The sequence below is a fragment of the Diadema antillarum genome, unplaced genomic scaffold (genome assembly GCF_040938485.1).
Source record: "Diadema antillarum isolate AM-2024a unplaced genomic scaffold, OU_Dant_1.0 seq00001598_RagTag, whole genome shotgun sequence".
Lineage (NCBI taxonomy): Eukaryota > Metazoa > Echinodermata > Echinoidea > Diadematoida > Diadematidae > Diadema > Diadema antillarum.
Window position 1 is genome coordinate 233,829 of NW_027272314.1, and position 24,001 is coordinate 257,829.

A 24,001-nucleotide genomic window follows, 5' to 3' on the forward strand; every position below is an offset into this window, starting at 1 on the left:
TTTAACACACTAAAAAGAAGAAAAGGTCGGGAGTGAGCACCGACTGGAAATTCTCCATTGAACAGGGGTGCGCTCAGCGTTCATGTGACGCACTGGAACAGAAATTCACCGCCGAAGCGGAAGCGGGAGGAAACCTTGTTCTCTCGCCTCGTACTCACTCACTTCCTAACATCGTCAAGTACGAACCTTGGACAAAGGTATTAAGTAGGTTAATAGTATTCAGGGTGAGGAGGAGAGAGAGGAAGAGAGGGAGAGAGAGAGAAAGGGAAGTGGGAGTAGAGTGGAGAAAAAAAGGAGAGCACTTGAAGGGCTGGTGTGTAGAAACAGGATTCATTCTTATCTTTGTGAAACAGTTGTATTTGTTGTAAACCTGTAAGGAAACCTGAATCACATCCATCCCCCCCTCCCCCGAGAAATACTTTTAAAAAGTTCCTCTAATGTTTATTCGCACTTGTACCAATTTCCGCCATGATGCATACTTCAAATTTTTTTTTCAAACGTTACATGTTCATATATTTATATCATCTTCCACGTATCATAATCAAGACTTGTCCATTTGATAGGCATGCTATATGTTTTGTGGAAAGGTGCTTACAGTCTAATTGCAGACAGCAGACTGAACTGAAAGGGAATGGCTAGTAACTGATCAGTGGGAATCAGTGGGAATGCTGGGGGATGATTGTTCCAATCCTTGTGGGAAGATACTATCTATTGTTGTGAGAAAATTATTTGCTTCAGAATGGTCTCATATTGAAGTAATGTACAGTTTAATGTTTCCCGATCGCCCCGTCACTGTACAGGCATGCTAACCTGGAAACATTAAACTGCACATTACTTGAATATGAGACCATTCTGAAGCAAATAATTTTCACATAACAATAGATATATAACATACTCATGAAAGAATCCCACAAGGATTGGAACAATCATCCCCCAGCATTCCCACTGATTCCCACTGATCAGTTACTAGTCATCCCCTTTAAACAAGTTCTTTTGCCAAGTGTGGAATTGCATATGGGAGAAGGGAAAGAGAGTGGGAGAGGGACCAAGGAGAGCCCTTTCAGTGTATGACACTCCGTAACTGAAGCCGTTTTCAGATGGGCCAAGAAACGTAATTGTAAAGCTGGTTTACACCATCCAGATTGCAATTACGACCATTCAAATTATCGTTCGTTCACACGTATGACCGAGGAAGGCTTTGTGGATTATTTGTGGATTCTGCGTAATTTCAGAGCAAGGAGGGAGGTGTGGTTTCTCTCCGAGTTCCAATCAATCACTCCTTTAGCAGTAAGAAGCGCTCGTTTGGACTGCAGTGCGAGCATTTGAGGAGCACGGTCTCTCTGCGAAAGAGGTTGAAGGGTCACCGTAAGCTCCATCCCCTCCCCCACCCCCCCCCCCCCCCAAAAAAAAATGATTTGGAGGCCAACCCCATCACATGCATGTTTTGTGTTTTTTGCAGCCCATTTCCACAGGCTTCCATACACGCATACTGAAAATCTCGCGATTTCCTGATAAAGAACCCTTCTGCGTTATCATACATCACACAGATTCCGGCATGCTGAACGGTGCCTTGAGCATAGCACGCACTCTAGTGCACGTAAGCAAAGCTCAAATATGTGCAACTTGAACTCCCAAGATCACTGACCCTATTTGCCAAAAGATCAAAAATTCTTCAAAAATCCATTTAAAAATACCCAAATCACAACCAAAATTCAATTATTTGTTCCTTATGTCATTAACAACTTTTTCTGCAAGTTTCATTCAAATTCGTTCACAACTTGAGTTATTTTGCAAACAGACAAACAAACAGCCAATGAAAACATAACTACCTTTCCTTGGCGGAGATAATAGGGAGCTTTAGATTTGCGGCGTGGACTTTTGAGACGATGACTGTGTTGGACGTTCTCCTCTTTCCCTGCATTGTGTTGAAATGTAGCTTTAAATGACGCCCCCATATGATGGGTGCATCATGTACTAGTAGCTCGCTACGTGAATCGAGCGGACGTAAAAAGAGCACAGAACGCGTAGTGAAAAAAACTCGGATGACACAAGCTATAAATAGATTGGCATGATGCACATCTTTGCGCATGCACAGAACATATTTCTCCTCCGAACGTCCCCGTTGCGAAAATCTCAAGCTCCCTGATAAACTGGTGTCAAACTCCACACGGAGAGAGATGGGGGAGGAGGGGGACAGAATGCCAGAGAGAGCGAGAGAGACAGAACGAGCGCAGAAAAAGAGAGGGAGGGAGAGAGAGAAGAATGGAAAGGGATCATGTGGCCTTAGAATTCATCACTCCACCAAGTTCTGCCCTGGCAACAGGGCAGTGCAATCAATAGGTCTAGGGTACGAGCAAACCTTGAATTATCAATTTTCTCTGGTTGATGCTTTAAGGTCATCAATAAATATCACCTGCCTGTTGGCAATGACATACACTCTAGGGTGAATAATACAAAATGTTGAAAATATGTTAATGCTTTGATAGCTGCATGCCCACTAATGCTTGTGGATTGAAATCTCTGCACATGTATGTAACTGTTTTTATACAGTCTTTTTTTTTCATTAGCTTTATCTCTTTTCTTTTGTCTGTGATCAGATACACAACAAGCTTTTGTGTTCAAATTCATGAAATTCTTCCGTCGAGATGTTTTCATTGCTACTGATTGACAAATTTATATGTCGATGTAGGGAAATTTGTCAATCAGTTGCAAAGCTTTGGTGTGTTTCGACGTCATAGACTGGCAACACGCTATTACAATGTAGTGCATGTAATTACATGTCTTCGAACCGATTAATGAATTATTCACCATGAATATGAATGATACATGCCTGGAAGCAGGGCACCAACAACTTTAAACGAACGCTGCAACATTTTCCACTTTTCCAGTATTAGTTTGAAGGTATCAGTGAATCAGGCATCACACCGTATCATAAAATGATGGAAGTTTTTCCTTGCTCCAAACATTAATCTGTAATAATAACCTGCCTTTAAACCTGTCAAGGACAAACTCCCGAGAATACTCAGGCAGGTGTCTATGGGAAATGCATGTTATAGCAAAACAGTCTGTCTTAAATGGGTTAATGTATCATGCTGTTTTTCTCCAACTACATGTAAAAGGAGCTATTCTCACCTATGCTTGCTTTGGTCAAACCCAAACTTATGCTTTACACTTTAATATAGACTGAAATCTCTGTAGGTTCTGTTTCTATTATTAAAAGCACACACACTCAGCACATATATGTAGTTGATGCATGAACAATTGGAACGTTATGGGCTGGAAGCAACAATTTCCATTATTACAGTATTGGCTATCAGTTTTTTACATTGAATCACATATCACATCTGTGCAAGTAGTTATATGCATGTCATAAAATAATGGAGGTTTCCCTGTTCCATACATTATAACCTGCCCTCACATTTACCTATTCACGTTTTTATTTGATCTTTTTAAGCCTAAGGAGCAATTTTATATGATGCCTGCTTTGTTCAAACCCTTGACTGCAATTCATAAATATTCACAGTCCAAGAAAGGCTATGCTACTAAGGAAGCACTTAAAGCAAAATTCTGTAGAGTTTATTCGGAATAGTTGACTGAAAATTCGTGGATGTACAGTGTAACAGGCTGTGCACAAAATTCTACAAAGCTATCAAATCCGGCACCTCACTATGCAATGTATGGTTAAACTGACTTCAAACTGAAATGTGTAAAATCTATGATGCATACGTGGCCATCAACTTTGCAACTTGCCGTTTTAAATATGGAAGGAATAAAAGGCTTCCAACAATATATGTGTAGGACTATTAAGTCTGCAGCCCTCAAAATGATTAAATACTGGTTGATAACCCCATTTTAGCGAGGTGCTATTAAAACCCATTTGCTTGATTACCCTAGGCAATTGAGATTCACTGTGCAATATTTACGTGTTGTGCATTGGTATTAGAATTTACCGTGGTACATTTGTAGGTATCTAATGCCACTGACAGTAATTTGTTAGGTGCCATTTTCATTCTCACTGATCACAGTAATTCACTTAGTATGGTTTTCATTCACAATATACCTTGATTTCTGGTAAGCATTGTGCATGCACACCCCATGAAAACTGTACCGTAAAACGGGGTGAAAAGGGACGGCGAGGTGAATAGGGACAAAACCGAGAAAAGTTTTTTGAATGTGCATGTTTCAAATTTGCTTAAACTTTTTTTCTTATTTTTATCACAGGATGGAAGGACCATCCAACAGTGTCCAGATAGTGGTCCTCCTGATGTTAAAAATTTTTTAAAGGGTACTGGAGGTCCAAATAAAAAGTTTTCAAAAAATCACAAAAAAATCAGGGCGGTCAAAACTTTTCTGCTCCTGTGGAGATTGATTAATGAAATTCGCTAAAAAAGGTTCATGAATCTAGCCTATTAGGTCCTACAACACACCTTTAAATTTGAAATAATTATTTCAACAGGAATTTGTGACAGCACATTTTTTCTTCTCTTGAGCAAAAAATCAGTTAGACTGGGGTGAATAGGGACACCATGGTGTCGTTTGATTGGCCCTTTAAATTTTCTGTATGATTAACTATTATAATGTCATAAATTACTCTGAAATGTTTGTTATGTCCGACTATTTCCAAAAGTGTGAATTTTTATTCTAAATCTCTTGACAAGAGAGCAATAAGATCTTTATATGTGGCTTCACTTTTGTATACATAGATGAGAGTGAACTTTGCTGTCTTAACCCTAACTTGGGGAGGAAGGGTCTGGGAACCCTGTCCCACCCACCCTCTTGGGAATTTTATTCACTGCCTAAGACAGGCTAGGACTTTTCCACTTGTATTTCATTACCCTTTTCTCTGTCTTCTGCATGTTTTAATGCCAATAACACATCTATTTGGGTTAGACCCATACTATAGGTGCCAGCTTATAATTGCTGTAAGAACTCCCAAAATATCCCCGACATCATAAGAGTCAAGTTACACTGAATTTAGAGTGTATGAATAAGATTGTACATCATGATTTGCCACTTGAAGAAGAAGTGGGTAAATATTTGAGTGCAATTCAATGGATTAGTAAAGTTTTGACTTACTTTTCAATCTTAACCTTTGACCTGATGGGTCACATTTTTTATATCAGCTCATTTTGTTGGGCTGTTGAAATTTTTGTTAAAGATTGATTTAACAATGAAATAGATTGCTCTTAAATGTTTGTATAACATTTGTAAACTCTGTTGTTGTTCCCTTAATCCAATTCATTGGATGGATTGAAAAAAAAATGCCTCCAAACAGCTTTTTTTGGATCAAAATTAGTGTTGTCCCTGTTGACCCCAAATTTGGGGTCAATAGGGACAGCATCATTTTATCAAAAAACATACTTTTCCCCCAAATATTTATTTTCTTTCACAATACCAAATTAAAGGTATTTTATGTGGACATAAAATCCCCACATAAGATTGAGTCTCTGGGCTGCATGAAAAAAAATACAATCATGAGAACTTTAAATTTGTCCCCATTCACCCCGTTTTACGGTAGTACAAATGTACATGTATATGTATCTCCAATATGAAAAGACATGAAGTGTCTCAGGTTAAGTAGGCTTGACCCACACAGCTTGGGCTCTATAGGGTTAAAGAAATTGGATTCTGGATATGATTGTGTAATAGATTTGTAAGGGTGCTGTTTGTTTTCATTGTAATTTCATTGAAATTTAATAGTAAACTGTGATGTGAGATGTGTTTGTATTATCATAAGTATGATTACAGTACAATTATGTCAATGGAAACAAAATGTCCACGTCCCATCATTAACCACTAAAAAAAGATGAAGATGAAGATGAAAATATGGGGCCCTTGCGCAAATGCTCACTTGGGCAAGCAGGGGCAATGTTTCTTACAATGCTCCAGCACTAGACACATGCTGTAAAGACCACCTTCGTTGTACCAGATACTGTTGTACCTGGTACATTATGTAAATTTCAAATCTGCACATAACCTATTTGGTTTGAGCGCTGTTTCATATAAAATGTTTAGCCATGTTAGCCCGTTGAGGATGAACTCAATTTGCTATATATATTTCCCACAGACACCTGCCCGAGTATTCTTAGGACTCGTCTTCAACGGGTCAACTGGGGAGCTTCAGGCGGCCTAACAATAGCTGATTTATGCACTGACATAGCAATGCACCTGACTCAACTCACTGAATCATCTTTTCTCCTTATTTTGGCAGCAGGCCGATGTATTAAAAGTTACAGTGTTTTAAAACTGAATAGGTCTCAAACACAGAAATCTACACTTTTGACCTGCGGCTTTGCATGCTCTCAACAATTTTGAAGGGCATATTCTGAAAGGGTAAGGGCTTCGGTGCCACACAGAAATTTGCAAGAATGATGATAGGACTTTTGACTGATTATGACTTTTGCTTTTAACGCTTCTCCTATACACCTGCAAGTGCAGCGTTTTGTCTCTCTTACTCAATCTGAGAAAAGGGGGCTAAATTTAGAGCACGGCGACAAGAATGACATACAGCATAGTCTGCTGTAATGTGCCCCTTCCTCTTAGTGAAGACATCAGTAGTCTACACAATCAGACTAGATTCATGTAGAAGTTTTTGAAGACAACACAAAAAGTTTACTAAGTACTGGTACACGGACATCACACATACAGCAAAATTTTGCTCTCGTCTACGCAAGAAAAGGAAAGGAAAAAGATGAAAAAATGTAATGAATAATTATGCTCAATTATGCTATCAGAAATATGATGACAAGTGGGCACATGTATATAATCTCTCAACGTATCAAACAAACACTTTGGAGCATACACACACAAATGGTATCCTTCATATAAAAGACTTATAATAAATGAACAGTATCTCCAGTAGGAAGAACATGTATGGTAAAATTCTCACTCCACCTGTTTGCATGAACACTTATAAAAGTGAAGTGTTTCGCATATCAACAAGCAAAAAGAAGTGTATGCAGAACAATGCCTACCTGTATACTCAAAAACAAGACTGACATCTTGTCTGAGCTCTTTGTGCCCCCACTTACAAATTCAATACAGTCTGAACAGTCTGTTGTTCTCTGTAGGGCCTGAAATGATAAGACTAAATGATTAAATCTGTACTTCTAAACTTCGTAATAGGTGACCCTACTATGCTGAAGGGCAGCTCGTCTGAACCTAGACATGCTACACACGCAGGGAGTCAGATCGATCTGCACTGGGCTTCTTACGTTGTATAGTGTGCAAGATAATGCATCAATAACCTACAGTGTAGGTTATTAGTTTGAGGTCTTTGTCATTTCTTGGGAAGACTCCCCTCAAACATATGATGCAATATTTGGTACCCTGGGGTACCAAATGAAAATCCGCCATTTTGTTGCATTATTTTTTTTTTCCAGCACTGTACCCTGGGTTACCAAAAATGTGTAAAAATAATTCTCAGTATTATTATGCACAAAAATGTTTTCTTGTTTGTGATTATGCAACAATTAATGCATGCAAATAATAGCTTTTTTTTCTCATTTAGATTGTACATGCTCTGATGTAATCTTCCTTGTTTAAAAGTTGACATGGAAGGAAAATCAGCATTTGGGTTGTTATTGCAGTGCCGATTTATGCCCGCGCTGATGATGAGAAAATAGTTGCCATAACAACATTGCACAACTGTATGATAATGGAAACGAGAGCAGATGGCGCTACACAACGCCGTACCTCGGGTTACGATGGTACCCCGGAGTACAGCATGCTGAATCATTTCTTGGGGGAGACGATCAAACATTTCATAGCCAAACAATGGGAACTTTTTTTTTTTTTAATTTCAGAATCAGTCAAGTACAGCATGTCCTCTCAAATAGAACTGAGCAGTCTCCTAATAGAATAACGTCCACATGAACCAGAAAATCAGCCTAATTTCAGCTAATAATTTCAACCCCAAAACGACGCTATAGTCCACTACTAGCTTGGAAGTGAATGCATCCTTTATACACCAAAGCTGAACATGCAGGCCTACTTTTGTAACTCACAACTGTGAAGAACCATACATGCATCAAAACCACAACTGTGTTGGCCTACTTTTCTGACTCCAAAACTGTGAAAAGCTCAAATCCCAAAAGGCTTGACATCTGCATTCAAAATCATTCATGCATATATTTTCAGCCCTGGAAACTACAGTATACTGTACGCAACAGAAAGCAAAAGCTTCTTCAGCTCTGTGGCATTTTTTTTTTTCAACGCAGATTATCATTTGTTGAGCAAATAGTTCTTGCCTCCATCACAAAATCCTGCATTTTATCAAACAATACTGTACACATGTATCACTGAGGTGATCTACTGTGTGTGATGCAAAATACTTCAAACTACTGGTAATTTTGAATACAAAGATAAAATATTTCTTGTTAGTGGTTCACTTTTGAAAATATCCCTCTGTTCCTATGTGTGTGTGTGTGTGTGTGTGTGTGAGTTATTAGGTGGGCGGGTATTGGTTGATAAATAATATGGTTCCATTATTTATTACTGTATAATTTTGCTGCATAATTCATTTGGATGATTATTAAGATTAATGATAGAAGAATTGAATTATCACTGTTAAATTTAAGCAATTTTTGAGAGTATAGGGGAAGTGACTGTATGTAAATTGATACTTGTTCATGAAAATGTAATTTTTGTTATGTCATTATGTACAGCAATAGCAAATTTGCTATTATGATCACAAATGTATATTTTCGTCATTTCAATTGTAGCAAATGAAAATTGTTATTTTTTTTTTCTATTACTTTGAATGGAACAGAATAAACATCGTTGAAAAACAAAAACAAAAGTGTGTGTGTGTGTGTGTGTGTGTGTGTGTGTGTGTGTGTGTTGTCCCCCCCCCCCCCTTCTATCTCAAGTGCATACATTTATGCATACATATCTCAAGTGCATACCGGTGACTATTGCATACACACTGTACTTTTTATATACAATGTATATCCAATAAATCACATTTCTTGCAAGAGAAGTCTGATAATAATATCTACTCAGTTTGTCTGTAGCAGAGTAATATTGGTATACAATCAAGCCACTTCAAACATTATCATTATTTTATATCCGTTCCCCAATGCCACCACAAACATGTATGGTCCTTAGACTCAAATTTCTGTTAAAACAGGAAGAGCCCACCCACAGAATTTGGATTCGGGCCAAATAAAAACATAACAAATTACAAAACCACAGCTACCCAATAATTCAAATCTGGGTCACTTCATTATGATTGTTTTCACAACTGTACGGGCATGCTATCGGCGCCATCATGAGCATGAATACTTCATATAACGCTAATGCTACATTCACTGTGATTACGAGAGGTTTTAGACTGGCAAAAGAACTCGTTTGTTATCATGCCTTCGAAACATGTTTCTGTTGGTACAGTACACTCAATGAGTGTTCAGAAACCAGAGTACATTTTAAGTCTTCTCAGTAATCTCACTGAATGCTATTAAAGAGTGAACTGGATGCCCTGCAATAAATTTGTCACAAAATCGAGATGAATCAAACAGCTCAATCAAAATTGGAACACACTATGCCACACCAGGACTGGCAAAATACATGTATGATTTGAAAAGCATTTATTTGGAACAAACATCATTGAAGCATGCATTCAGACTTGCACTAAAAGAATTGGCACGTGGAATGAGATCTGTGTTCTGAAACACAGGGAACAATTTTCAAACTCTAAGTTTAGCTGATGAACAATATTCCAAATGGTATCCTGTACACTTCTATGGAAGAAAACTGCTACACAATTGTTAGTTTGTGTAGCAGTGGTGTAAAAATGCATAGCTATAGTGTAGCTGCGATGCGATAGCTGGAAAATTATTCCCTGGAAAACGTGTTTTCAGACGAGTTCTTTGTAAAGTGAGAAATCCCTCTCAGGCTGTTCGGATGCACCCTTGTTGGTTAGATAAGGAGAGCTCCCTAAAAAAAGAGTGAGACATCTTTCTCAAAGATGTATAATCAGAGACTCCAACCCAAAGCACCTTCTGATCTGGAGATTCTCCCGCCTGAAACCCCTAGCAAACGGGAGACTCCAACTTGATGGGTGCGAAGCGCGAAGTTCCTAGGGTTCCAGATGCTCTCTTGTGCTATCTAAGGCTTATTTTTTCAACACACAATAGAAATAAGTGAGAAATCCTTTCCAACGGGAGACAAAGAGCCAGGGCGGGAGAAATTAAATCTCAAACGGGAGAACGGGAGATTTTGCAAAAAAAAAGGTTTTCGGCGGGAGATCTCCCGTCGAAAACGGGAGAGTTGGAGTCTCTGTATAATGATGGTATGAATCATAGTCCACTTGAATGGGTAGCATTCGTCTGGAATGCAAGACGGCACGAAGTACTGTCAACATCATCAAGTACTGCTCAACATTAATTAACCCCAAGACAGCCACAGGCACATCAATCATGAACAACTGCACTGGTACTTAGAAATGGTGGCCTCCGGGAGGTTAAGGTGCAACTCTGTGGAACATTCCTAGTACTTGTAATTCGTATTCGACAAACATATAATATTGTACATGTACAATGTATACATGTAGGATCCTGTACAGTCATATACGTAATCAATACAAACCATGCTCAATTTCTGATGTCATAAAATATTACTAATCACATGAACATAAATATGAAAACTAAATAGAGATATGACTTTGTATAAAGATTGATATCATTTCAATGTCATCACATATATTCCTTCAAGTTTTGTTATTATTATTAAGACTGCATAGTGTATGCTCTATATTAAAAGCACACTACAAGTTGTAGTTTATTCCACCCGGAAGTCAAAGAACCTCACAAGTGTAGGGAACTCGCTCAGGATTTCATTTTTAATGCGTCCTTCACTAATTGTTACCATATCAAATTGTAAAGGTCTGGGATACATCCCAAAATAGAAGCACAAACTGTATTGAGCACATTTTCATGCTTGATCTATTCAGAATGTCACATTCTGATATACTGAATAGGTCATTGTGAAATGAGCATGAGTCACTTACGCAAAGGTGTATTAAAACAATGTCTGCTCCCATCTATCAAATTTTCATACCAAAGAAATTCCCCAAACAAACACCCACACTAGCCCTAATGAAGCATGTCCACAGCACACAGATAAATACAAAGCTTGAGGGATTTGTTGGTGTTGTTGTTATAGTCCTTGTTCAAGTGATTTGCTGTTCTATATCCTATTGTTTCATCTTTTCTTTTTACTGAATGTGGTAGTGCCGTAACAGCACATGCAAGACTCCTCATCTGTTCTGTAGGTCTTCTGTGCTGTTGTTTTTTTTTCATGCTACAGGTATAATCATACTGAGTCTGAACTTGCAGAAGTGATATTTCATCATTATTCAGTCAATTCCTAGAACTTGGCCTTAACTAGGAATAGCCAACCTATTATGGTTGATGCTTAATGGTCCCATGCAACATTTCATGTGAATTACTTATAAGTGATCAATAGGATTTTGCAATTACCAGTTACTGGCATACATTGTTTGCTTGTTTGTTTGTTCATTTCCATCTGAGAAGATGGTTGGATAGCCCACATGCAGCTACGCTAAGCTGGTCTTCCATGGGGTCCAGTTGGATGTGAGGTGGAACCACTTCACCAGGTTAAACACCCTGCTCTTTGAGATGAATGAATGAAGCGGGATCTTTTACATGCATGAGTTGTGACTCTCTCATACACGGGACCTCCATTTTATGTCCTATCTGAGGGACAATATTATCTCAAAACTGCCAGTAATTAAGAGAGGACACATTCTTCCATTCGATAATTTCAAGCCAAGAAGAGCTTCAAGTGGAATATTATACAGCTGCATATATTTCAATATTAATCTCTCAGAACCTGTCATAGCTTTTGGTTGTCTCTCTCGCAACATTTCTCAACCACCAAAAATGTTTCATGCTGGGCCTTTAAGATGTTGTCAACTACATGGACGTGACTAATGCATTCCCTAGGGCAGCAGCATCCAGAGTGTGCCCCAATAATGGATGCAACATGCTTTATTTATGCACGAGGTTGAAATCAATCGCATCAGACGGCGTAATTAATTGCGGCACTATCAAACGCGTCCACACTGCTCTCAGCTTGGGGGGTAGGAAAGTGACAACTGCACTATCTGGCAATTTGATGTCCACTCTGCTGACCCATCATTAGCATGGTTAAATCAGGGAGGTGGAAGAAAGATGGAGATGGCACTCTGAGAGCTTCCCTCAGAGAAAAAAATCAAGTGGTCTTACACCGATTACGTCTTGAAATCCAACCCTCATTCTGTGATAAATATGTCAAAATCTGGCCTTATCGGTCCACCCATCACCCTCCGGCGCACTAGAGTGACGCAACATGATCTCCTTTCCAGGCCTTCCATAAACACACGCTCGTAAAAATCGGGCTTTGAAGCGATGCGTTAAATATTCAACATTTTGGCAGTCTATTACATTCAGTGAAAGACGTCCCCCTTCGAAATCTACAACTTATGGCTCAAAAATTGGGTAGCGTGGTATGTCTATACCTTTCGCTGGTTCAGCAGACTGTGCTGAGGAGATTGCCGTTTGAACCAGCGAAATCGGTACACAAAGACGGAGTTACTGAGCAGTTAGTTTTGTGCGCTAGAGATGTCATCATATTGTTTCTGTATCGATTATGAGAAATTCCGCACATTTCCGCATTTTTTTTATAGTTAGAGAGGTAGGCCTGACCTTTATCTTCAAAATAATATAAGTTACATGAGCGTGTTCGAGCGTGTTTTCAAACAGTTCGAGTGTAAAAGTAGTGCTTCATAGAGACCGAAGCGGGATTTTTTTCGTCTGCACCCGAGCGAGCTGGGGCTTTTCAGCGTACTCGTCGGGTTGTTGTAGGGCCGCCGCGTAGGCGTCGGGACAGCGTTCGTTGCCGTTGTTTCGGTGAAATTGAGTTAGTAGTAAATACATATTAGAATGGAAAGTTGAGTGTTAAAAAGTGTAAATTAGACATATCAGCCTTTATTATAATAATTTTCCGTAGAGAATTAAAGATGATATCTACAAAAGCCTAGATGTATGATGCTGTAAGTATATTTTAGGGGGGAAACAGAGCTTAGTATACAGCGTTTCGCCTCACTCTCCCTCGATCATTCATCGGTAAATACCGGTAATCGGCTTGACTCTACCCCATGCTAACGTTACAAAAAATTGAATTAAAAAGTAGTAGAGTACACCTCTGGAGCTAGTAGAATCTAACGTTTAACAGTGGTTAGATTCTAGTTTATGAAATACCAGAGTCTACTAGCTAGGACCAGGGAGGTGGAAGACTTCCACCTCCCTGCTAGGACTAACGTTAGGTATGCTTTTGCTAGGCAGCATACCTGAGGAGTGGAGGTGACGCTGCGCTATTAAACAGTGTCCTGAGCCTTGCCTTTGCCTTGGCCTCCAATTTCCAAGCCAAGGCCCAACTAACTTTCTGAGTTTCAGTTTCAATTGTAAATCAAATTTCGTTAAGTTGCTGTGTCAATGTGATTTTGAATTTGCTAAAGAAGCAATTCCTCCTCAACAAACTCGTCTCCGTCAACATCACGATCGCCAGAACCACCACCACTGCTTACACCACTGCTTACACATAGAGTTCTGTGCTCACACCGTAGGACGCCATTTTATTCCCCGACCACAATGCATTTCGCGTCGTGAGTTTCCGCCACAAGATTTACGACTTGCAGTGCGCCGAGCGTGAGTAATGGGATTACGGGAGGGGGAAAAAAACGCTGTCGGGGCCACGCATGACTTCAAAGGAAACTCAAAAGAGCACACTCCATCTTTCTTCCACCTCCCTGGTTAAATCTTGCTTTGCTACATCCACATTTGTACAAGAGTTGGGTCTCAACCCCTTCTGATCCATGCTCCAAATTCCCCACCCCCCCCCCCCCTCAAAAAAAAAAAAAAAAACTTTTATGCTACCTCCAACTTTCTCACACTTTCCAAACATATAGTATTGTATTTGACATCACACATAATTTGTATCTTACAGGAATTTAGTATGTATTTTGCCAACTGGAGCTGGATAGATCTTTTCAGCAGCGTTCAATTCAATTCCTCTCAATTTGAATGAGAAGTTAGCCAGCCCACTGAGGCCTATCAATTCGTCTTGTTCCATAAAGGCCATGGTGACAAAACAGGGTTTAGGATGATTAGGTAATCTCTATTCACATGTAATTACTTATTAGAAATCTGCAAAGAATTGGCAAAGCAAGCACAGTAAAACTCTAATACACAAGTTACACAAACACAAATGTATGATAGACAGGCACACACATGCAGTCTATCATACAAGGGTTTTGAATAAATATATTATCATGCATAGAAACATTTTTACTGGTATGCGCTTACAGTACAAAGTTCACAAAAATGATCACCAACAGCATCAACAGCAACCATAATTCACACTTTGGTTAACCAGTTTATTGAATCTTTGAGTGCTAAACTGTGTACATATAGCGTTATCGCTTTATGATCTGTTGTGCGCCTGAGGCAAAATGCTATGTAATACCTCACACACAAGAACAAACTTTGGTTCTATATTTGTTTGTTGTCGCTGTTCCCCCTCCCCCCCCCCCCTTTGCTAAAGACTAATCTTCCCTGCTGATGCATAAAACCCCAGAGGGTTGATATACGAGTTCACTCAAGCATGACAAGGTACATCGCCATCAGTAAAGGCTGTATAATTGTAATCCCTTTCGCAAACATCACAAAATAACACAAGGGGGAAGGATAATGTATCCTAACATTGCGTATGAAATCTTACGGTAAAAACGCCTCTGAGTTTTTAAATGTTCAGAATACGAAAAAAAAACTGTTCCAAAGTCCATGTCACTCAAGAATACGGTTGAATTTTGCGCCAAGAATAACGGTTGACCTTTTCAGAGGGGGTGAATGACAACACTGGAAATCTAGTGTTGTTTCCCCCTTCGTCCTATAGAAGTTTCCAATTTTACTCTGAAGAAAGGTCTATCCCCCTACATATGTACTTCACTATTTTATATTACATACCAGCTTATGAAAGAAATAAAATTTTCAGGTTTCCAAAAGGGACTAAATCTTTGATACTCTATACAGCACATGTTTTGCATTTCAAAACGCAAATGTGACCGGCGACAACGGTTTCAGGCAAAAGTCGGGAATTTTGAAAATTCTTTTTTTCACTGAATCACATTGCCCATTTCCTAAGCTTTTCATTGATATAAAACACTTGTATTCTTCGGCACCATAAGTGGGCATAGAAAGAGAAATAAAATGCACTTTTTAAGTTGTTAGCCTGACAAAATTGCGAGAAAACAGGCTTTGAAGATTCACCTCTTTCTCAAAGACAATGTCCGAGCGGCGATGCGAGGGGAGAATCACCCATCCGTACGATGGTGCCAATCGATGTTAAGCTCCGCCTCTAGCAACCACATCACCTTCTGATTGGCTCACTGAGAGAGTCAAATTTCCCGGGCACCTTCCTCGGAGCTCAGCGTATGGAGCCGAAAAACAATGCATTTCCCTCGGGTTTGTTTTACCAGTACGTCTTTCAAGATGGCGAATACGATAATTGCATGTATGGTGCTATGTACATGTACATGTGTATGGTGCACACATTACGCAATGCAGGGCTGCCAACTCTCACGCATTGAGCGTGAGACTCACTCATTTTGGTCCTTTCTCACTCTAAAACTTTATTTCGTTGGCATGCATTTCTACTGATCTCACTCATTTTGACTCCTAAATTATAGCATTGGCCCATGGGAGTCTCACTCTCAACTAGTTTCCAATGTTGGCAGCCCTGCGCAATGGCATCCACATGCCATGACCGTGTGCATGTAACAGAAGCGGTGGCGAATCCACACATTTACAAATCACATTTTCATTGTGGTTGATTTGTCTTTATCATTGGCGACCCTTTTGAAGGCAGAAAATTGCTAGTGCTGGCAAGGGTCACGCTTCCTGTTTGTTTTGCTTTTACAAGACATGCATATGCTGCTTTGTTCGATGGTGCTAATTAAATCAAAACAAACAAACAAACATGACTCGTTAGTTTGGTGCGATCTTGACGTGTAGTATTTGAATACATGTGACCGCTCCTTTCCTCTCTTCTACCTTCCATTGAGTCAGTCTGCTGTCATAATCTTTACTGCGGTACAAGTAGACAAATTTGAGAATATTTAGTTTTCTTTTCACACGATTATGTCATGCTACACAATTTTTGTTTCACTTCCGTTGTCAAACACTGCGGTAGAATGGTTTGGAAAGAAAGCCAAACGAAGAGCACACACTACAGAGCGAGCGTATATAAACCACTATGGCCTTTTTTACGATCAGTGGTGTAACTTTTGTACTCGGAGGGTCAAAATTTCAAACAAAATATTTTTTCATTATTCTGTTTGATTCCTATTTGAAAGTATTCAAATTTTTGAAAAAATAACATTTCAGACCTTAAAGCTGAAGGGTTATTGGTGTAATTTAAGGAAAACCCTGGCACCTGAAGTAAATTTAAGCAAAATTTTGCTTTCATGAATTGCACCATATTGACAAAACTCTGTAGTCAAACTTCACCATGCAAAGTTTATATGGTTAACAACAATATATAGTTTGTGAATCAAAACTATTTGGGGGTTGAATATAAAGTGAATTAAAAAAAAATACATGAGATTTATAAATTTTTGCTGAAAAATACCAATTGACATGTAATTTTTAAGATTTTAACTATTTATTGGAGGGCAGGCCAGGTCAAACTCTTACTATAACAAGTCTTTAAGAAGGGCTACCTTCCTATGTAGGTTAAATGAAATTCCAATCATTTCTTTAAAACTTGGATTTTTCACACATGGATGTTTCGGAGGTGACAGTTAACATATTAGAATGTTTCGGAGGTGACATTAATACTAATACTCACTTATTTTGAGAATAAGGGACAATAACACAAAAACTTCTTCTTTTTATCAATGTTTTTAATGATTATAACTCGAGAACAAGAAATTAACTCCTGTTTCAAGCAGATAAACCACACAGAACAAGTGTTTTTTTACACTTCATTAATTAGCATGGGTACCGGTAGTTTGCCTTCCATTTGGACGAAGGATGTAAGCTAAATATTGTAATCTGAAGAAACATGGCATTCCATTTTCTACCTTAACTTGAGATGAGGGTGTGAGATCATTTTAGTAATGTTTCTTTGCTCTCTGAACATTTTATTCCACAACACCAGGGAAGAATCACTTCGTTTCGGAGGTGACATTCAATGTTAACATTGTGTTCAAATATTAATTTAGAGTAAGAATATGATGGACATAAGCTAGATATTGTATACCAGAAGAAACATGGCATTCCATTTTCTACCTTAAATTGAAATGAGGGTGTAAGATCATTTCAGTAATGTTTCTTTACTCTCAGAATATTTTATTCCACAACACCAGGGAAGAATAACTTTGTTTCGGAGGTGACATTCAATGTTAACATTGTGTTCATGTATTCATATACAGTAGTATGTCCCCCCCCCCCCCCAAAAAAAAAAAAAAAAAAAAAAATTTACAATTAGACTTTTGCATTGATAACACCCAATATGATTAAATCAACTAAATTCTACTTTGGGGTCTTAAATTATAACATCTTAGCTCTATTTTGCAGAAAGCCCCAGTCAATTTGGTTAAGTGATCTCAAAGAAATGTGGATTGTTATAAAGGATGTCAGGAGTCTGATTCTTCCAAGTTCAGTACTTGGATGCTCTTGGAACTGCATATTAATGTGTAAACACATGCAGAACTTGGAGGGAAGGGATTCCTCACATGCTCTACAAAAATCCTCAATTCTCTTTGACCTCTGAAGCAAATTGAATGGGGTTTTCTGTAAGGCGTGGGCAATGAGTTATAGTTTCAATCCCTTACATTGTATTTTAGATTGATTCACTATCTTTAAAGTTATTGTTGCGGAGGGTACCACTGTAATTTTTTGGCGGGGACATACGGTATGAATACCAAAAGCAAAAATTCTTATTTGACTTGTGTACATTTTTGTTTGCACATAGTTTTATAAATAGATTAATTCAAGGATGTTCATGAATTCTTCATCATCCTTGATAGCCACCATACAAATGTTATAATACTGGTGAAAGGTGTTTGGTTCATCTGGGATAAATTTTCTATGTACCACACCAGATTCATTTAAACTGTTGACATTACTAAAGTATATTTTACATATCATTTTGAATTGATTGAAAATTACCTGCAAATCATGCATATTTAACAGTCACTTTTGAGAGTAAAAAGTATATGATAAGAAAAAACATTTTATTGTTTTTGAGGTGACACAACACAGAGACAACCCAACTTATCAGGTGTTAACTATTTAGTGAACATTCATGTCTTTCTTCATGGCTTTAATTTTCAAATATAAGCTCTTTCTTTCAGTTCTTACTTGTTATTTTGTTTGGTTATTCTCTTTCATGATAATGGATACCAGCTCATATTTTGTTTGAGATTGTAATTCATACTAATCTTTAACAGGTTTTTACAGTTTGGTTAAGACAACAGTTTGTGTTTCCCAGCTGAAGAGAGCAGCATAATGCTTTTCTGTGAACTTGAGAGGAAAATTTGTTTTTGTTCAGTAATTTTCCCCATCGACTTCACAGAAGGTCCCGGACACAAACTGGTCTCAAATAAACCTAAAAGGGACCGAAACTGGAAAAGGACAAGTTAACCTCAATAGACATGAGGGTTGAGTAAATATAGCAATATTAGTAAAACACATCGGTGAGAGTTTGAGGAAAGTTAGGCAATCCGTTCCAGAGTTATGGATTTTTAGCTCACCTGAGCCAAAGGCTCAAGTGAGCTATTGCGATCGCCCTTCGTCCGGCGTCCGTCGTGCGTCGTGCGTCGTGCGTCGTGCGTCGTCCGTCGTCCGTCGTCCGTCGTGCGTCGTCCGTCGTGCGTCGTGCGTAAACTTTTTACATTTTCATCTTCTTCTTGAAAACCCCAAGACCGATTTTCATCAAACTTGGCAGGTAGCATCCCTAGGGGGTTAGGAACTCAATTTGTTAAAATGGGCACCATGCCCCACCCAGGGGGCCCCCAGGGGGGCCCAAACCCCCCAAAATTAGGGAATCTGTAAAAATCTTCTTCTCTAGAACCAGAAGTGATAGAGCTAAGTTAATACTATGAGTTAGTACATTGATGACTGTAGTTTCAAGTTTGTTCATGGCAAAATTAGGGGTGCCCCCCTTGGGACCCAGGGGAGGGGGGGTGGGGAGGGGTTCTAATGGGGCCTAAATTGTACATTTTCATCTTCTTCTTGAGAACCCCATTACCCATTTTCACCAAACTTGGCAGGTAGCATCCCTAGGGGGTTAGGAACTCAATTTGTTAAAATGGGCACCATGCCCCACCCAGGGGGCCCCCAGGGGGCCCAAACGCCCCAAACTTAAGGAATCTGTAAAAATCTTCTTCTCCAGAACCAGAAGTGATAGAGCTAAGTTAATACTATGAGTTTGTACATTGATAACTGTAGTTTCAAGTTTGTTCATGGCAGAATCAGGGGTGCCCCCCTTGGGACCCAGGGGAGGGGGGTGAGGAGGGGTCCTAATGGGGCCTAAATTGTACATTTTTATCTTCTTCTTGAGAACCCCATGACCCATTTTCACCAAACTTGGCAGGTAGCATCCCTAGGGAGTTAGGATTTCAATTTGTTAAAATGGGCACCATTCCCCACCCAGGGGGCCCCCAGGGGGGCCCCAAACCCCCAAAATGAAGGAATCTTTAAAAATCTTCTCTAGAATCAGAAGTTATAGAGGTAAGATAATACTATGAGTGAGTACATTAATGACTGTATTTTCAAGTTTGTTCATAGGAGATCAAGGGGTGCCCCTCTTGGGGGCAGGGGAGGGGGGGGGGGGGGTTGGGAAGGTCCAAATGGGGACCTGAATTGTACATTTTCATCTTCTTCCTGAAAACCTCATGATGTATTTTCATCAAACTTGGCAGGTAGCATCCCTAGGGGGTCAGGATCTCAATTTATAAAAATGGGCACCATGCCCCACCCAGAGGGCCCCAGGGGGCCCCAATCCCCCCCCCCCCCCAAATTAAGGAATCTTAAAAAATTTGGGCCCTTATTGTACAGTTTCATCTTCTACTTGAGAATGCCTGGTCAAATTTTGGTAGAGCTGTGAATAATTTAGATTAGTGACTGCGTGAAAGGTGAACTTGCGATACTCAGGTGAGCGCTAGACCCGCGGGTCTCTTGTTAAAGTTTCTGCTCAGTCAAAGCTGAATGAGAAGACTTCTATAGCTTGTGATGTCACATGTGTACAAGGATATAGAGAAAGTATCAAGAAAATTCAACATTCTGTATTTTCACTTTTCTTGCATAAAAAAACACATGACTTCTCTCTTTTGGATGGCAGGGTGAATAATATTGCCCTAAAATACATCAGAAGCAAGTTGAAGAAATGTGCACTTTTTTCAAAAAGTAAAGTTTTGTGAAATTCACTTATATTTTCCTTATATCGTTGTATGCATGTGACATCATACACTGTCGTAGTCTTCTCATCCTGCAGTGATTGCGCAGATACTTAAAAAACCCATAACTTTTGAATGGATTGCCCAATTTCCCCCAAACTTTCAATGATATGTTTTACTGTTGAACATTTGCATTCACTCAATCCACATGTATATGAAAGTGGACTTGTCCTTTAAGAAACCATTTTCTTTTCCTTGAAATTCCAGTACTTAAAGCCAAATTCTAAGATAAAACATAATAACAAAACAAGGTAAACACCTCATCAAAAGTACTGAAATAGAACTACAAATCTTTTTTTTTTTTTTTTAATCTTTCCCTTTCCAGTCCTTGGGAGTTGTTCCTCTGTTCACTTTAGTTGTCACATAACTTCAATAATCTTAAAAAATACAATGTCATAAACAGTTTGGTTCAACTCGAAAAATGTAATAATTACTGTCATATTAACAAAAAATCACATAATTTTGTTTATGATTACCACATTGTACTTGGAAAAACAACAACTATGAATTCAAGAACAAGTTGTGCACCAGCTATAGGCATGTGGCCTTTTTGTGGAGTTTGATTATTTGACGATTTTTTTTTTATTCTTTTTTTTTTAAAGATTAAAGAACTGCCACAAGTATTACTTTGGTATCAAGGGAATTCTGGTGAGCTATGTATACAAAAGTCACTTCTGTTGTGATGATTTTGTAGATATAATATGTATTAGAAAATATTAATAGATAGTGAAAAGGAACTGAAGTCTTGCCTTTCACTATCACACAACAATACGGTGTTAACAGACAATGTCACCTCCGAAACACAGGAAAAAGCAACCTACATGGAAAGCTGTGATTGGTAAATCTTCACAACTAAATTGCTTGTTGGAAATCAAGCTTCTAAGATGAAAGCATCTATATGTTTACTTAACTAAAGCAGGAGAAATGATCTTGATTACAATATTATATATACAACAGATGGGTGTATTTTGTGCATTCTCATTGTTAAAAAAAAAGTGAAAAAATGTAAATTTGCCCTAAAACGTACAGTCTAGTAATAAAAAAAAGAGTGAGAGTGTGGTAGTTGATTTCTCCACTTTGAGACTTATGTTACTAAAATAAATGAAACCATTGGTGTACATGATATGGTTTCTCTTCAACAGAAATGAACAAAAAATCTTGTTAACAGTGTTTTGTCACCTCCGAAACAGTAATTTTTAGTTTTTATTGAATCTTTTATTAATCCCTAGAAAATTCTCACTTCCTGTTGCCATATTACTATTGTCATCCAAAAGAGATTCCTGTCAATTGGACAGAATCAAACAAAATTGCTTTGTCTTCGAGAAATTATCAAATATAATATGCCTGTTGTTTCGGAGGTGACAAGTGTTTCGGAGGTGACAAGTGTTAACGGAAAATTGTAAATTGCTCCGAAATGAAAACAACAGGCTATATTTCTACTACCTTCCTTCAGAGATAATGTGAGGGGATATGTTACATTTTTGCAAATGTAATGTATAACTGATGTCAAGAATAAAAAAATTAAATACATAAATCTGTTGTCTCGGAGGTGACAGAAATGTTAACGGAAAAGTTACATAAATTTATAAACGCTCACCAAAAAATGATAAGTTATTTGAATTGAATAATCTTTAGATCAAAGTTAAGTCAGATTGATTACTATTCTGTTTTGATGGAAATTAGCAAAGTTGAATTTTATAATTGTGAACAAGAGCTAACTCAAAAGAGGGGTTAATTGTTAACGGAAAATGTCACCTCCGAAACACAAAGTTTGGACAATTTCAGTATTTAAAGAAGACAAAGCAGAACCTGGTAAACATAATAGTTCTTAAAGTTGGATGCCTGTCTATCACAACAGCAACAAAAATAATGAAAAGGAATAAACAATTTAATATGCTAGCTCTAACAAAAATACTATGTCAGAGTGAGTACACCAAAAGAGTTGGATTTCAAGCATGTAAGTGCCTGCTACATCTGAAAGAAAAAGAGAGGAAAGTTCATTAAGGTACCCAAGGTAGACACTGTGGGTGGTAAGTTTATGAGAAAAAATAATGCATATCTGTCAGTGTATAAGAAAGTTATACACCAATTAGTGCCAATACTGCATTTTACACCACTGATTGTAAAAATGGCCATATAGCAAGAACAATGGAGCATGTAATCGTGCACGTGTGGACAAAGCATTCCCCAAACGCTGCAACTGGTGTCTCCGAAAGCCGAATTATGTAAATGTATGCGACGCACCAGCCAATCGCATGCGAGACCCTGCGCCGTAGCAACACTGGAGATACTGGCGCGGCATTCGAAAGAAGCTCGAAACTGACGAGTGCGATCCAACATAGGGTGCTTAAAATTCCATTTTCGATAGGAAAAACTTAGTCTTATGCTATGAAATCTAGTGTAGATGTAGAAAACATATCAAAGATTCGATTTCTGCAAAAAACCTAAATCGACAAAAATAATGGTCAAAATCTTTGTACCCCGCCTAGGAGGGAATTTGCTCTTGCGACTTTTGCCTGAAACCGTTGTCGCGGGTCACAAATGGTTCTGAGGTGTATGCTGTCGATGAGAGGTGGAGGCAGTTTACTTTACTGCCTCATAGCAGTAGTTCAAAAGCCTGCCTACTAAACATGAATCAAGAATTGGGGCATATCTAACTCACTGTGACAGGGAATAGCCACCCTTCAACACACCTTCCCAGAAAAACACTTTCACTGTATTTTTCCCAAAACCTCATTTCATCCATCCTACGCTGATGATACCATACTTTAATACGGTGTTATTTTCACGAGGGTTTGAATTTCAGTTCAGCAAATTTCGTTTAATCATTGTTGGACCGCGAATTTAACAAAACAAGAAAATATCTTGTTTTGTTTAGCTTTCAATCAAAATTTATTTCTAATTCTTTATATATTACCCATTTGCAGCTGCATGTAGGGATACCATACTGTATTTAATCTTGCAGGGCCTGATAGAGCAGCATTCTTTTACACTGTAGCTGCCACGATATTACACCTTGACTTTCAACAAAGAATTCTGTGTTTTTAATCATGTGAGGGTCTGGAGTTTCAAATACTGTATACGCCGAGGATATTTTGCAAGGTTTTTATTTTTGCAAATTTTAAGAGTCAGGTGCTATTCGCGAAATTGTCGGGAATTCCCGATTTGCGAAAATTTATACTCACGAAAGATATGACGTATACAGTCGACTGTTCAACCACATGAAGCCACGACAGGTTTTCTGTTAAAGAAAAACTTTGCTTTTAAGTCAATTTCAAAATGGCACCCAGCATGTTGCTCTGTAACACTAATTACTGACATGCCACAAAGTATTTTGTGTTTCCTTGATCACAAAGTTCTGTTGTACTGATATTCTGTGACATGATGTGAGTTTGAATGGGTGTGCAAACTCATAGCTAACCCAGCCAATGGAAACATCCAATGCGACAGCATAAGACACTTGAAACTCAAACACTTAGA

General features: G+C 38.6%; 1 protein-coding gene across 1 annotated transcript in view; it reads right to left on the minus strand.

The window, feature by feature from the left end:
• LOC139710999 (multiple epidermal growth factor-like domains protein 8) overlaps positions 1-24,001 on the minus strand; it is a 72,005-nt gene that overhangs the window by 19,236 nt on the left and 28,768 nt on the right. The gene's annotated exons all lie outside the window — the stretch shown is intronic.